The sequence below is a fragment of the Phoca vitulina genome, unplaced genomic scaffold, assembly GCF_004348235.1.
Source record: "Phoca vitulina isolate PV1807 unplaced genomic scaffold, GSC_HSeal_1.0 scaffold10, whole genome shotgun sequence".
NCBI classification, from domain to species: domain Eukaryota; kingdom Metazoa; phylum Chordata; class Mammalia; order Carnivora; family Phocidae; genus Phoca; species Phoca vitulina.
The window spans coordinates 11,468,954-11,483,057 of NW_022589713.1; the positions used below are offsets into that span (position 1 = coordinate 11,468,954).

Sequence of the window (14,104 nt, forward strand, 5' to 3'; positions counted from 1 at the left end):
AAAAAGACAAGATTTTATCCAACATTTTCATTAGATCCATATCTTAACGAAGACTTTGTTCCCATTGTTGTTACCTTTCACTTATGCCTTGGAATATGAAAATTAATAAAGTAATAATTTCAGAGAAAAAGTAAGGAGACAAAAATTGTAGGCATAGTATTTAAAAGATTCTGTCGAATAGGAAAATCTAGTTAAAAAATAATAAGTCATATTTTTACACAATATTAAAATGAAAAAAACTTCAATGATAGTTGCTTAAAATGTCTACAATTATATGGGATTCATAAGGGCCACCTCCTACTGTTTTCCATTCAAATGAATGGAAAGCACATGGGTAAATTACCACCTGCAGTGCATGAGAATGGACATGATAAGCAGCTGTCAGCGCAGCCTTGTAATTATGCAAGTATCTTTCCACTATTATACAATTAGAAAGACCTATCTCTCTTCCACAAGGTAATGTTTTTGTTGGTGTCAAGAACACTGAACTATCTCTACTTGTTCAATCACCTACATCTGAATTGAATATAACCAATAGATCCCTGGGAACTTATTTTTTTTTTAATTATTATTTTGGGGGCCCTCTGAGAAATTTTTATCATAATAAGAAAGCTTATTTTATTCTAGTTAACTTTCATTAAATAAAAATTTTGTCAACTTTTTCTACCTTTTTTTCCAGTTATCATCTCTGTTGGAACCTATCAAGGTGGCAGGTAGGGAAGCAAACCTTTTGGAAAAGTCTTTCAGTATCATAAGTAAATCAGAGGACAGAAGTAAAAACTAAAGCATAGTTATTCAATATTTTTTTATGTCACCTTTATGATCTAAAAAATTAGATTTTAAAAATCTAGAGTTTAATAAGCCTTTAAAATCTGAAATATTTCAAGATTACTGAGGGATGGAGATTTAATTGAAATTTACAATACCAAACAAAATTATGATTTACCATAAATAAAAGTACAACACTTTCTAAAAGTTTATGAATATCAGAAGGCACTTGACTAAAAAGAGAAATGTTTTCACTTGACTCAGAGCTAATCAGTAATAGTTGCACACAGTGACTGAGCCATGAATATATGAGTCTCTTGTACAAGAGAAACAGAATTGGGCTGTTGGTTGATGATATAAAGCTGTAACACTTGCATGTATATTAATTGCTATCCATCTATTACTAGTTTGGAGGCTAAAAATCTATATTTCAGAATTCCCAATCTCACTAATTATACACTAGCATTTTAAATAAAGACCAAATAGAAGCTCACATAGTAAACTGAGTCACTTCTAAATGCTGCCAACCAGGTTATTGAGGATTTGAATTTAGTATATCATTAGAAAAGATTAAATTTCAAAGTAAGTTCATTATCACATGCTAATAAAACTTGTATTTACCACTTGATACAATAGTTGATGAGGCTGATGTTCTTAACTTTTCCCCATCTCTACTCCTTGAATTCTTTAAGTCAAATGAGGGCCACATTCACTGCAACGTGTCATAGATTTGATGTTCTCCATTCCCGCTGCCACTGCCTAAGCGCTCCTCTTACCCATAAGGAATTTTTGTTTTTAAAGTAGCAGAAAACCTGGAGCACCTGGGTGGTTCAGTCGGTTAAGCGCCTGACTCTTGGTTTCGGTTCAGGTCACGATCTCAGGATCATGAGATTGAGCCCTGTGTTGGGCTCACGCTCAGAATAGAATCTGCTTGAGGTTCTCTCTCTCTCCCTCTCCTTCTGCCCCCCCCACCCCTGCTCACATGCTCTCGCTCTCTCTCTCTCAAATAAATAATTTTTTTTTTTTAAAGCAGAAAATCCAAACAGGCTTGAGCCCAGAAGTTCTCTACTGCCCAAAGTAACTAAAAAGTCCTGAAGTAGATCTGGTTTTAGGAGTCCGTCTCTCTCTACTTCTTGTCTCTGCACTCCAGTGTTGGCTTCATGTCCAACCTGGCAGTTTTTTCAAGGTGGTAACATGGCCTCTACCAGTTCTAGACTTTGAAGCAACAGTTCCAAGTTCATAAAAAGAGAACTATTCTTTCCCAGAAGTTTGAGCTAAAATCCTGTAAAATCACTCTCTTTGGTTGAAATTAGGTCATGTAACCATCCCCAAAGACATAAGACACAGTGTCTTCTCAGTGGCCAGGGGTAAATCATTTGCCTAGCTCCAAAGCTGCAAAGGAATCAAAAATGTCAGAACTATGGTGCTTGGCTGGCTCAGTTGGAAGAGCATGCAAATCTTGATTTCTGGGGTGGAGTTTGAGCCCCACTTGGGTGTAGAGATTACTAAAAATAAATAAACTTTAAAAAAAATGTCCAATGCATGGGCCCACAATGAAAAATAGATGATTCTTTCTGGAGCAGCACTGTCTAATAGGAATATAATGTAAACTACATATATAATTGTAAATCTTCTAGTAGGCACATTTAAAAAAGTAAAAAGAAATAGATGAAGTTAATATATTAATTATAAGATATAAAATACTTTAATCCAATATATCCAAAACATTATTTCACCATCTTATCAAAATCTAAAACTTATTAAAATATTTTCCATTATTTTTTTAAATTTAGAGTACATTTTCAAAATTCAGTACATATTTTATACTTCCAACATAATTCCATTATAAATTCATTTCCTCCTTTGCACTAACCTCAGTTTGAGTGTTCAATGCCGTATGTGGCTAATGACCATCATATTGTGCACCACACCTCTGAAGTCTGGAGGGCACTTGAAGATCTGTTATCAAAAGAAAAATAAATGCTATTTGTTGGCAAACAACAGATATATACTATAGCTTCCTTATTGGCTTTCTTGTTTTTGGTCTCTCCACATTCTGGTATTACCAATAAGCAGACCAACAAGATGACAGAAAAGTGAAACAATGTAAACTATAATTTAAATCTGTTTATAGGTCAGTCCCAGTTTATTTTTTTTAACCTAACTTGTCACATTGTTTCTGTGTCTAAGTTTCCCCGCCTGCGAGTTTTCATTACCTACTGCCACATATTGCTTAGTCATCCCTGCAGGGGTGGGTGTCATTTGCAAGGGGTTAAATGTTCTAGGGAACATTTGGAAATATGTGGGGGCATTTTTAGTGGTTTCTGTGACTAAGGTTTTCTACATGGTGTTTAATAGGCAGGGGCCAAGGATGCTAAACATTCTGCAATGGGTTGAAAAACCCTGCAGAAGAATACTATTCTAATCAATAGTTAACTGGTAAGTAAGAAACACTCATTGGTGTACTGGTGACAGGTTCTTTGCAGGGCAGAAATTTGTTGAATTTGCTGATTTCCATGGTGTAAATACTCCCACAATGGCTAAATTCAAGCTATGAGCATGTAATTAAAAAAAAAAAAGTTATAAAGATTTTGTTGAATATGAGTTCTAATGCCAAGAAATATGCAAAAATGAATGTATCATAGTGACATTTACCAGAATAATTAAAAATTCAGTATATACAACAAATTCATAATGATGATTACGTTTATCTGATGTAGCAGACTCAGATTGGGAAAACAAATTAAAAGTTGACATTAGACTATTATTTAATGTTTTAAGTTTTTATAAAAAGATAAAGAGAATGTAGTAATGCAATACTTGTATGTGTAGATATATATACATATATACACATATATATGCATATATATAATTTCAATAAAACTTTAAAAAAGCATTGACAACTGTTACACAATTTTGGATGGAGACAGAAATGATCTTTGAAGTTGTCTTATCTTCAGTTTCCTTCTCTCTGCTTCATGAAACATGAAAGAGATGCTTCCCATTGAGAAATATGTTTTCTTCCATCTAAAACTTTCAGTTTTAAGCTTAAATATTTAATCTACTAAATCCTGGTTTACTCTATATCCTACTTGAAAATTAAATCCATGTAAAGCTTGAAAAGATAAAAATACCCAAATGCTATACAGTTAAAGAACTCCTTAATTAACTTCATAAAATTAATAATTTTGAAAATATTTGTGTTTTAATAATTTTCACCATAGTTGTCTAAAGATTCCAAACTTCTGTAATGCTAAGAACATAGTTTCATGAATTTTTTAAAAAATATTTTATTTATTTATTTGAGAAAGAGAGAGAGCATAAGCAGAAGGGAAGGGCAGAGGGAGAGGGAGAAGCAGACTCCTTGCTGAGCAGAGAGCAGACTCGGGGCTCAATCCCAGGGTCCTAGGATCATGACCTGAGCCGAAGGCAGACGCTTAACTGACTGAACTGCCCAGACACCCCCATAGTTTCATGATTTTTAAACTTAAATCTTAACTAAAGAAACGTTTGCATTTATGATAATACATAATGAAACAGATTGATTTAGGAACACTTGAAAATGCCAACATTTCTTAATTTAATAAGGAAGCAAGCAAACTTTGTTTTAAAACTATTATATCTGGATTAAATATAAGTTGGTTTGGATTTTTATATCAATTTAGAAATGTATGCATTTACTGAAATAGTGATAAATTGGTATAGTTGTTTCTCTTAAATTAGGTCCCCCAAGGATATATAATGAGGCTCATATTCATTGCCAGTACTGTCCAAATAAAACAAATATGCTTTTGGATTTAGAGAAGTATTCTTATCAAGAAGAAAATCCAGGATTTTTACTATGAAATAAAATACTTGCCATCATAGAGAAAACCAAAACCATGACATCATAATGCCCCCTATTGTTTAAAATGGGATATGCATTAGAAATAGTTGCCAAATTATATACAAATAAATGGACATTTTGGTAACTTGTGGTGACATTCAGAGCAACTACAAACATGGGGAAATGGACTCTTAGGAGAGCACTTCCAAACAGTTTAAGATTCATAACTTGAATAATCTGCCCACAAAAAGAGGACTTCTAAGAGCTTCAGAAGATACATATTAAAATCCCATCACGTGAGAATAACAGTAAACTTATTATAATGTCTGTTTTAAATTAATATGCTTAAATATTTGTCATTTCATTGTAATAATGAACCTAACAGACACCATACCTACCTCCAAATATTCAAGCGTCATATAAAAATAGCCCCAAATTCAGGCTAACCCAGAGGAAAGAGAAAGATGTGATAGATGGACTGGCCACATGATGGCAACATTTCACCACATAAATGCAAATAAGCCAGAATTTGACAGTGGCAATCCCCCTTTATTTAAAGAAAGTGCTTAAAATAGGGAGTAAATAAAGGCCCACTTCCTCTATAGCACTTTATTACTTTCATAGTACCACTTTACTGTCTCTATAGTAAAGGAAATATTATCTAAAATCCTACCCACTATCTCCATTTCAGTATGGAGATACTAATTTTATTTTGTGGTTGAGTGTGTCAATTCCCACATATAATCTGGTTTACATGCAATGCTTACTTCATTTCACTTGTAAAATATTCTATTAAACTTAAATTTCAACGTGTGAAGGATTTGTTGATTTTTTTCCCCTTGAAACAGTTATGTATTATAGAAGACTATTTTAGAGCAGCCCTATCTCCCTAATCTATTCCAAATCTATACCCCAACTCAACTATTCCCCGAAACCCCTCCCTGGTGGGAGAATCCTACAAAAGCCTTCTGGACTCCGCAGCTGTTCCTGGCATCCAAACTGCAAATAGCCCTAGGGTTGGAGGGAATCTGATTATGCTTTAGTGGAAACACCTAGAGTGGGGAAATAAGACATTCCAATTCTCCTGACAGCTGGGCCCAAAGTGGTTTCTAAGAGAATCTTCAATTGTCTATGATATTACTAACAATTAAACAATTAGGTCCACAACATTTAAAAGAACCAAGAGGTAATATTTGATTAAATACAGTGATAAAGATAAAAGCAAGTGATATAATTTTCTACCAAGGAGATACCTTCAAGTCCCATACTTAACTTTTATATGCAATGGAAGTTAAACAACCCATATTCTGAAGTATCCAAATATATGTACTAGTTGTTCATACACTGATCTATGAGATGATAATGGGTGGTAACTTCCCTATTTATTAACACATAAGCCAAATCAAAGATACAATACTCTTAGAAATTAACTAACATTCTTGTATTCTGTGCTCAGAGAGTAGAGACCCTATCCTCCCACAGATGGGTACCCTGAGTCATTAGAAAGAGGCAAAAAAAATAGCAATGTCTTTTTACAAAATTAACATTTCTGTGAGAAGAACAATCCAACCACCACATTCCCAAAACTGACCAATAGTGACATTTTGACCTTAAAAACATATATGCTTTATCACTCAAACATGAAGTGGAAACAATGACTATAAAAAATAAGTATAATTAAGACTAAATAACAATTTGTATAATAAGTTAATAATGGTTAAAGAGGGTAGTAATGCATTTCAAGGAAATCATTAGACATAAAATAGTTATGATTTGCCACATATCAAGTAATTTAGGCTATTGTGAACATCACAGTGAAATACACATATATAAATATATATTTGTAATATATATACATACACACACATGTAGTTGAAATTATAGAGCAAAGATAAAAGAAGACATGCTGAATTATTTATAAAAATTTTTGAGCCTGGTGATGGGTATTAAAGAGGGCACATACTGAATGGAGCACTGGGTGTTATACGCAAACAATGAATCATGGAACACTACATCAAAAACAAATGATGTAATGTCTGGTGATTAACATAACATCATAAAAAAAATAAATTAAAAAAAATTTTTGTGCTCTGAGCCTACTTATGATCATGATCCCAAAATCTGTACTCCCAAAAAAACTGATGGAACAAATATGGTACAGTGATTCAAACATAATAGGGGACCAATATTTATATTTGTGAAATAATAGTATATTTTCTAGCTACCACAGATGTTGCAAACTATTCCTAAAAACAAACTTAGTTCATGAAGAAAATTTGTGTTATTAGTAATTTTCTTTTAATTCACAGGCACACCAAGAATTTTAGGATGCCTGGCCAGCATTGTTCCATAAATCAGTGATCTGTGGAAATATCAATAACCCTAATCTACATACAGGATAAATAAGATGTAAAGAAGCTAAGGTTATGTTTTTGTATGGTGATCTGTTGTAGGGAGAAGGTGGGGAAAGGATCAAAAAAAATTTGTAGAGGGAATTTTGTTCATTTGAGAGTGAGAAGCACACACATATAAACATTGGTACTTATTGGTCATTATTTACTAGTATTACATATGTACTTCAAAATAATTTTAATTATACAAATTATAATTTGTATTTTATATTACTTATATCTTCTAAAAATAAAATTTTCTATTAAATGTTATTTCAAATCTCAAAATCTGTAATAATTTTTGTCTCCATAACACATGCTTCTAACCACTAGGTGGCTCTATTATGAAAGTTCCCCCTTAATTTTTAAATTATGAATATATTTATATTATATTCTTTTCAATGTATTATATGAAAGTGATGAAAAGCAGAAGGGAAGAAGCAAGCAAACAATATTAGCTAAGTTTTCTGTGTCAGCTATTTCTTATCAGAGAACCAAACTTTGGCCCTAATAAGAGACCCCAAAAGTCAATTTATAATGGCCCAAACAAAAAGGATATCTATTGGTCTACATGGCAAGCAGCCCAGGGCTGAATAATCTGTCTGTTCTGTCATTAAGGATCAACTGCTTTGGTCTCTACATTCTGCCATCAACAGCTGCAACCTAAGGCATCTTCTAACCTTGTGGTTTTAAGATGGTTACCATTACCCATCAAAACCAAAGGTTTCCTTGTCCATGACCAGCTCAAGAGGAAGAAAAACACCTCTGCCCTAACAGCACAACAAAATTCCATCGTATTGGATTCATTGGGCCACTTAGGTTACATGTCTGTTCCTAAACCAATCACTGTCACCAAAGGAATGCAATGCACTGGCTGGCTTATGCCCAAGTTCTTGAACACTGACAAGAGAAGCTGGATTTTCATAATTGCCTTGGACGTCTTGAATTTAGACAATTGGATAAACTGCATAGCAGCTACACTGAGTGTGAGGGATGCACAGATGTTGGGAGGTTGACTGAAATTTCAACTCCCCCATTAAATAAATATGCCATCTAGCCTAAATTACCCAATATCTACCATCTCATCAATTCTGAGTCAATACCTTTTAATATGTTTTTGTTTAGAAAAGGATTCCCCTTTGAAGCATTTTCTTCTCAATAAAAAGTTGCCTTCAAATCCTGAGCATATGCTTTTATAATGTAGAAAGAGAAAAACATGAACCCAATTTGATGAGTAGACATGAAGGAAATATTCAACTTTCAAAGTAGCAAATATATTTAATTCTACTCTACATACACATACGTATGTATTTATTGTATACAAGTGTTTTTTCCAATAATTTAGATGTTAATTATCCTTTCTAGTTAAACTTAATTGTGCATCCCTCTAAATTATATCAAACAAAGTTAGTCATTAAGAGGATATATGAAGATAATAGAGTCTACTTGGGGGTTGCCTGGGTGGCTCAGTCGAATAAGCATCAGATTCTTGATTTTGGCTCAGGTTATGATCTCGGGGTCGTGAGATCAAGCCCTGTGTTGGGCTTTGCACTGGGTGTGGAGTCTGCTTACGGTTCTCTCTATCCCTCTCCTTCTGTTCCTCCCCATTCCTACACCCTGCTTGCACTCACTTGCTCGCTCTCTCGGTCTCTCTCTCTAAAAAAAAAGAGTCTACTTGTGGTAAACATGAGTTTTGTAGGGCACCATAAAGTATTTGGGGTCCAGCTAGTTCAGGCATTTGCATGTAATGAGCACTGGCCATATTTTTTTAGCTCCTTTTTATTCCTCCGTTGCATCTACTATTTCTTCATATAATATTTGCTCATAAATAGTTAACTAGAATTTCTAATCCAAATATTTGCCTCTTACACAATCATGATTATACTTAGAGCAAATTCATAGACTAATTTATTTTTCCCAATTGTTTTAAGTTTATTTCATTATGTAAATTTAAGGGTAAGATGATGTTAATGTTTAGCATTTCACAATAGGAAAAAAAACTATACAGATTATTAGAAAGAGAGGAGGAAACCTATACTACCAGTTAAATTACTTTCTTCTCTGTATTATCAAAGAACTCTTCTAGTACCATTTCTTAATCCCCAGGGAGAATCAATTCCAATTTTTTACCTCCATTTTTTCTTTTTGGTAATTTACTTGTATCTTTAATTTGCATGTTTTTACATCTCTTTCTTGACTTTTTGTTAACATTATAGAAATTATCTATTTATTTCCCATAACAGTTTAATTCAAGATCAGGCATTTTCCATCTCTTCCTATTTTCTTGACTCTAGGGTGTGTGGGAACTTCACAAGCAAGGAGTAAATTCTTCATGCCATTCTGATAAAATTTATATTTATCTTTCACTGATACTCTGCAAAAAGAACATATGTCTTTATCACCAAGCAGCATTAAGTACTCTATTAGGTATTTATTCTTTTTTTTCTTTTTTTTTAAATTTTATCTTATTATGTTATGTTAATCACCATACATTACATCATTAGTTTTTGATGTAGTGTTCCATGATTCATTGTTTGCGTATAACACCCAGTGCTCCATTCAGTACGTGCCCTCTTTAATACCCATCACCAAGCTAAGCCACCCCCCCAACCCCCCTCCCCTCTAGAACCCCCAGTTTGTTTCTCAGAGTCCATAGTGTCTCATGGTTCGTCTCCCCCTCCGATTTCCCCCCCTCCATTTTTCCCTTCCTACTATCTTCTTCTTTTTTTTTTGACATATAATGTATTATTTGTTTCAGAGGTACAGGTCTGTGATTCATCAGTCTTACTATTAGGTATTTATTCTTAAAGGTAGCTGAGTAGCCCAAAGCTGGTAGTCCGGTTGTTTGTCAAAGTTCTGTGGTCTAGTCTCAGTGACTGTTACAGAAATTTGTCCAGAGCCATTCAAGTATTATGCCTATATTACCGAAACTTTTACTTTCAGTTGAAGCTCCAAAGCTGCCAAAAAAAGAAGATAATTCTGCCTGTGTTTAAGATAGGGATCAGAGAAACTATGCTGAACTTGCTAAGTGACATCCCCAAAATAGTCGGGCACCTTAGCCCAACACCCATACGGTATATAAGAGGTGGTGAGAACATTCAAGAATGACTGGGAAAGAATAGATTTTTGGAGAGAATGGTCAAAAGATCATGCAATCTCCCAGCCCTGTGAGGAGGGGAAAAATATGTTTCTTACCCACAAAACAAGTGGGAGGGATTCACCCCAACCACCTGGAGAACTTGCTTTGGAGTTCACCCAGCCCTGGAGCCAGTACTTAGCTCTCAACTGGAGATCAGTGAAAGTAAGAAAACAAGCAGGAGTCATCTGAGCATATGAACTTTGAGTGTGAGCAAGCGCATGTGTGTTCCTATAGGCCACACTGACCCAAGGAGATCCCCAGGTGGTGGGACATGAATTGATTTCGAAAGGATCCAGTAGAAAACTTTGAACTATTCTAGGCTATAGAAGCTGAAGGAGAGTCTAAATCATCAGGAAAGAATGACCTTTATATTCTGTGGTTACGCCACCAAAAAATACACAGATTCATTTATTGCATTTTGAATTTGACTTTTTAGGGATTGAATTTTTCAATTTATGTTAGCTTTATAGTTATTGAAATAATATAAGTAGTAGAAAAGTCAGATCTATAGAACAAAGTATATTCAGTGAAGTCTAGTCGCCATCCTATCCCTTCTGCCCTGCTACATCCTAAATAGATAGATGAATATACCTATAGATGTACACATACATTTATATATCACATTATGTGATATACATGATATATGCATAGATATTACACACATGTACACATGCAGAGAGAGAGAGAGAGGGACAGAGATTCTACAGCTCCATAGTATTCCATTATGTGAATATACCAATTTCTGATTGATAGATATTTGGTTATTTCCAGCCATTATTTTTTCCATCACAAATAGTAGCTGGGTTTTAGAGGATACTCTGGCAAGAAACAGAACTTTGCAGGCCTTTGTAATAATTTTGGAGTTTTTTTTTTTTAAGGGTGTCCATAAGCCAATGAAAAGTTTCAAACAGAGGACTGATGTGAAATGGGTTTTGTTTTACCTAGGACTGCGTGAATTGAAGAAGAGGGGCCCAGGAAGATGACTATTGCATGAATTGCAAAAGCAGTGCTCTGTTAGGAAAATCATTTCTATTTATGAAGTATGGCCTTTGCTTACCCTGAAGCCTACAATTTGAGATGATTTCCTAGGGGAGCAGATTGATATAGCAAACTAAATTTTGCAAGATACTTCAAAATAGGTTTCCAAGAATAAAATGTTGATATTATATTGCCTGGTTCCAGTGCTTATATTTACTTACCATATTTAGAGTGTATTTAAAAATCCCATACAGATTATAAGTTATTTAAGAAAAATGCAGATAAGTTCTATACATAAACAAAGGCTGAAATCTGAAACAGTTTTATGGTCAATGAGAATTGTGAAGGTTGTTTAACTTTTTCAGAATCTGTAAAGCTTTTTTGAAACCATGTCATTTGCTCTTCTATGGTACCACACATTAGAACTAATAATGCAATTATAACTTACATAATTAAATAGTGATACTGCTTTTTACCTCAGAAGTTCTTTTTAGACTTACATAGTCATCTTCATTGTGCAGTTGTATGGATTTACATTGTAACATCTGAGGTAAAATTATCAATAAATATAGATTCTCTGTCATAGTAAATGCCAGATTTACCATCAGTTACCAAATACTAAACTTCATAAAAGCTCTAACATATTTTAAAAGAAAATATGTACTGTTTCCAGGCAAAAACTCAGGTTCTTTTCTTTCTTTCTTTTTTTTTTTTTTATTCAAGTGGCTTAATCTTGAATAATCTAGAATAATAAAGAATAATCTATAGAGGATGTTTTGTTTCCTTTTTGGTTTGTTTTTTGTGTTTGCCTTCTTTTATCTTGTGATAATGTGCAAATTCACTTTCTGCAAAAAAATGTAACAACTACATTTTAATATTCTAGGAACAAATAATAAATCTTACTGGGATCCCTGGTATATGAAATAAACCTTTATACTACTACTACTAATAGTCTCTATTTTGAGTCCTGACCATATGCTAGGTGCCAATGAATCACTCTAAAACCTATCCTCTAAAACGCAGATCCCTAAGTTTGGGGTTTCTGTCCTGTAGTTCAACTCACTGCCTGTGTATTCTTCTTTCAAACCCCTTTTGGAATTAGGACTGGGGAAGCCAACACAAAAATGATGATACTCTGACTACTGCCACTGCTGTACATATTAAACTGTCCATTGTCCCTAATCTAAGAGTCTCATGTCTTCTGCCAAAATCTATGAAACTATGGGGCGCCTGGGTGGCTCAGTTGGTTAAGCATCTGCCTTCGGCTCAGGTCATGATCCCAGAGTCCTGGGATGGAGCCCCGCATCGGGCTCCTTGTTCAGTGGGGAGCCTGTTTCTCACTTTCCCTCTGCCTGCTGCTCTCCCCTGCTTGTGCTCTCTCTTCCAAACAAATAAAATCTTTAAAAAAAAAAATCTTAAAAAAAAAAAATCTATGAAACTATGGGAGGCTAATTTAACTTTCAAATAGATTCTTCACAGTTCTTGACAACAATACAACTCTCCTACGTGAAGAGACCAATGGACCACTTGGAGGCATATTGACTAAATTGGTCCTTCCATGCTGGGAAGGCCAGCAGTCCACCCCTCTTAGAGAGATAGATGCCTGTTCTGGGTATGAGTTTGCCATTCTTACCTGCATGGTTTCAGTAAGCACCAATATTGTGGATTTATGGATTTCATATGGCATGACATCAGACCAGGGGACCTACTTTGCAGTGAAAGAGATATGGGATGAGCCAAGTACCATGGAATCCAATAATCATATCATGTACCAAACCATCTAGAAGCAGCCAACCTCACAGAATGCTGGAACAGTTTTAAAAGTTTAACTTCAGTACCAGTTCAGAGGCAATTCTCTGAAAGGATGGAATACCATCCTTTTATATGCATTAAATCAGAGGTCTCAACAGGGCATTGTGTTTCCAATAATAAAAATAGACTCAAGAACCAAAAGGCAAAACAAGAGTCACCCTATGTATTCTTACTTCCAGTGATCCAATGGGAATTTTGTGCTTTCCATCCCTACAATTGGTCTGTGCAGGAGTGGAGGTCCTGAAACCCAAAAACTAATATATTCTTACCAATGGACATGGCAAGAATACCATTATATCATAAGTTACAGCTGCCACCAAGACACCTTGTTCACCAGAACCCCTTATGTCTGGGGACCAGCAGACAAGAACGGGAGCTACTGTACTAACAGGGTAAGTGACTCTGAGTGGCAAGAGAAGGTAGGGCTGCTTTTACACAGTGGGGAAGAGAAGAACACATGTGAAACCCAAGTTTTCCAGTTGGGCACTTCCTGGTACTCCCTTACCCCATTGACCAGATATATGCAGCAACTCAGGCCTGAGGAAGGTATGATCATTCAGCATTTAAACTCTCAGGAATGAAGGTTTGGATCACACCACCACATAAGTAATCAAAATATGCTAAGGTGATAGGGGAGGGCAGGGAGATTTAGAATGGATTGTGTAGGAGGAAAGGGGTGAGTAAGTACCAGTTGCAGCCTAAGATCAACTGCAGTGTCTGGGGCTATAGTTTATCAAATTTCACTCTTTCAAGTTTCCCCTCAGGAAGACAGACCCAGGGGAACCATGGAGGAGATTCTCCCCAAATAAGTATGAAGAAGTAAATCTGTGTGGAACCAGTGGTGGACGGTGGCAGGATGCTTCCAGCCAAAGACAGAACACAGAAGGGACTCCTCTGATGGGTGAGATTGGCTCAAATAGTCCTGACTGGTTAACTGAAACTTTCTTCAAACTGCAGTGTAAAACTTCCCTTCATTCCTTTCCTCCCTGACAGGAGTCAGAACTGCATTAGAGTCTGAAGGCTCTCCCCACCTTCTCTAGCCCCTTCTTATTTGTGCCTCTCAGGTTTTCTCCAGGACATTTTTGCACATCTAATCCCACGCTGGTGTATACCCAAACCAACACATTGACATTGTGAATAAGTACATAAAGAATAAATAACTTTATATTAGGTAAGCCACTAAGAGCAGTG

General features: G+C 35.2%; 1 long non-coding RNA gene across 1 annotated transcript in view; it reads right to left on the minus strand.

The window, feature by feature from the left end:
- The window catches only part of LOC116634952, a 68,102-nt gene that overhangs the window by 39,165 nt on the left and 14,833 nt on the right, over positions 1-14,104 (minus strand). The window contains exon 2 of the long non-coding RNA XR_004300083.1: positions 2,642-2,727. This is a non-coding gene — a long non-coding RNA (uncharacterized LOC116634952). The remainder of the gene's footprint in view (positions 1-2,641; positions 2,728-14,104) is intronic.